Below are 3,623 nucleotides of genomic sequence, written 5' to 3' on the forward strand. Positions count from 1 at the left end.
CTTCAGTCTCTGAGCCTCTGGGACTATGTCCCCACCTGGGATGCTCATCTTTCTCTTTCCTCACCTAAATACTCACTCTTCCTTCAAGGGTTGCTCCAAATTTCACACATGCTGTCTTTCTTAACTATTGTAATACCCCTTTGTCTTATCATTCTAGAACTCCATGATAATGTTTTGTGCATAAAAATTCATTTGCACAGGAAGTCATATACATTCTTCGAATTCTGCATAACAACTTCTTGCATATATACTTTGACTTCACAACTAACACCTAAGCTCTTGGAGTATCTAAGTATCTGTGGGTATCTTTATTTGCTGACTTTGAATGCCTAAACAATGTTTTGAACATAATGGTGTTTAAAAACCACTGGTGACATGAATAGTTTAAAAAGTCACTCATTTTCAAAGACAGGGTGTATTTAGTATCTTAAGAACAGTTGATAATTGGTAAGAAGTCAAGGAAATAGGAGATTTATTATAATCAGAAAGTCCCAGAGCCAGTATTCTATTTTGCTGGAAGAAGCAGTCACCTGTGGCGTAGGATTTGAAAGTGTGAAAAGTACCTCTTTGTCCATACATATCCCCCTTAAAGATTCTGCTTCTGTGCTTAGAGTTCTCTCGGTTCCTCAGAGTTAACAAAGCCCAAGTAAAAATGCAAGTGTTATTTGGAAGTGTATTTTGATTTAAATTAGTTGATCAGATTTGCCAGGTTAGTTGTCCAGACTTAAAGGGCAAGCAGCTTTGAGGAAGGCAGTGGCCAGAGAAATATTGAGGGCACCAAGGATGTATGATCAACGTGTTGAATATGTGAGAAGGAATGAAGTGTGCACTGTGAAAAAGTCATGGGTGTGGAAAGAAATTCTTGAATGAACTGTATCGATGCTAGAGAGATGTGTTTTGTGTGAGGTAACGTTTTTTTTAATTCAGTTAGCCAACATATAATACATCATTAGTTTTTGATGTAATGTTCAGTGACTCATCAGTTGCATATTAACACCCAGTGCTCATTATATCACGTGTCCTCCTTAATGCCCATCATCCAATTACCCCATTCCCCCATCCGCCTCCCCTCCAGCAACCCTCAGTTTCTTTCCCGGGGTCCAGAGTCTCTCATGGTTTGTCTCTCTCTCTGATTTCTTCCCCTTCAGTTTTCCTTCCCTTCCCCTATGGTCCTCTGCTCTATTCCTTATGTTCCATGTATGAGTGAAGCCATATGATAATTGTTTTTCTCTGATTGACTTATTTCACTTAGCATAGTCTCTTCCAGTCTCATCCATGTTGATGTAAAAGTTGGGTATTCATCCTTTCTGATGGCTGAGTCATGTTCCATTGCATATATGAACCACATCTTCTTTAGCCATTCATCTGTTGAAGGGCATCTCGGCTCCTTCCACGGTTTGGCTATAGTGCAAGGTAACTTTGGGAGAGTCCATGTTGGGCCGAGCTTTGCATTTAGTGAAAGTATCATTAAATGTAGAATTAAAGTTGCCACCTTGACAGAAATGTTCTATCAAGGGTGCTAAGTGCCTTGTATAGCTAGAGATAGCACCCAAACTTTCTAGGTGTTTTGACTTTGTTAGTTATTGTTTATATAAGAAAGAAGGAGGCTGATCAAGGAAAGGAGCAAAAGATGGAACAAAGAGGGAAAAAAGAATGTATGTGTGTTGCCCATTAATGTGATTGCTACTGTCTAGGCACTTGAAATATTTATTTTATGTATTTTCATAGTAAGAGAGTTATGGGTACCATCACTTCTCCAAGAAGAAATGGAGATTCAGAAAAATTAGGTAAATAGTCCAGTGTCTTGCTTCTTGGTAAGAGCTAAATAGGGTATTTAACAAAAAATATCTATTTTACTTTCCATTCTTTTTTTTAAAGATGTATATGTAAATATGTATATGGTTATTAGAGAGAGAGGTGGGGGAGGGTCAGAGAGAGAGGGAGAGAGGGAGAGAGAGCGAAATCTCAAACAGACTCCCCGCTGAACACTGACCCAGACACAGGGCTCATTCGCTCCATCTCAGAACCCTGAGCCAAAACCAAGAGAAGGATTGCTTAACCGACTGAGCCACCCAGGCACCCCTCCATGCTTTTTTAAAATTTTTATTTTTACGAAATTTCAATTAGAATGAGAAAGGAGTGAAAGGCAAAGAGAGAAATGTCATAAGAGGTTAGATTATCACTCACCCTGTGACTAGACATTTTTATGTGATGGGAAATTCCATAATATAGGAAGGTAGTCAGGTTTCTGCGTTATTAGCAACATAAACCAAATTTTATATTTTTTACGTGTTTTATTTGTGTTCCAGGAGCAGACTCTCAGACATGATTCATATGCAAAGAGGTTATTTGGGAAGTGATCCCAGTAACAGGAACAGAGGAATGGGGAAATGAAAGAGAAAAGGGAAAGAAGCCCCCAAAAGGTACGTTATCAAACAGGCTGCTATTATAGCTTAATCACACAGGATGATGACCCCCAGGGGAGATCTGGGTATTGAGAGCCAACTCCTAACAAATGCTGATGAAGGGCTGCTTCTGTGGACCATGAATCCACCCAGTATTTCCAGACTGTTTTCCAGCCTGCACGGGGTGGGGTGGGCTCAGAAAGCCAGAGCCAGCCTTCAGGCAAAGAGCAAGGGCTGACGGTTGGAAGTTGATTGGCAGATCCTGAAGTCATCTGCTACATTAAGGCAAATAAAATAATGTGCTGAAAGAATACTAGGTTGTGGATGGAGTCGCCAGAAATGGCAGGTGACTGACAGGAAGTCCAGAAAAATTCCCCAAGCTCCTTCATGGAATGCATTTGTGACCACCAGCACGTACCCCACCCCTCCTCCCCAAAATAGTGAAAGCTGCGCCAGGTGCATCCACAGTTAGCCCTGGACATACGGCACCCACATTAGCACCGCTGCTCTGGCTGCTTCTGGAGTTTGACCTTGCCATAATGTTCCTCTCGGCCAGAGAGTTTCTATTTAGTCTGTCATCTCTAGAAATCTGATTAGCAACATAGTTCATTTGCCCGAACTTGAGCTGCGAGAGAGCCTAAAAGAGTGAGTATCTGGAACTTCTGCTCCTGTGGTGGGAGGCACACTCTGACCATCCCATCAAAGCACACAAGTTTGTGACAGGTGATTCCGGAAGCCTTGCGAAGGCGTTAAGATAACTGTTCTCCTGCAGAGAGTAACAAATAGTCATGATACGCAGTTAATGTTTTTTAACTCACCATTTTAAATGACTCTGTTGGCCCAGTCTTCAGAAATAAGCTGTGCACCAAAGAATTCCATCAGGAAGGGTGAAAGGGGTGTTTGGTGGGAAGTCTCATCTTTCACTGAGGAGGTGCCCTGATTCCTTCATGCTCCATCTTAGCTCAGTCTTGTTTTTGTGCCACTGTTGCTTTTCTGGGTCAAAATTCTTAGCTCCTCTGGCTCTTTCCTTTACTTACTTTCTTTTTCTTTTGACATATAAGAAACTTCACTGTACGAAGAAGTCTTTCTCCAGATGCATCCCCAGGGCACCATTAAAAACCCAGAGCAGCAGGCTCTTCTCCCTCTGTTGGATCTGTGAGTCACTCCCTCAGTCATTCTGTGCGTCATGAGCCTGAGCCTACCCATAACCCTGTGAAG

Source organism: Zalophus californianus, chromosome 5 (assembly GCF_009762305.2).
Source record: "Zalophus californianus isolate mZalCal1 chromosome 5, mZalCal1.pri.v2, whole genome shotgun sequence".
Lineage (NCBI taxonomy): Eukaryota > Metazoa > Chordata > Mammalia > Carnivora > Otariidae > Zalophus > Zalophus californianus.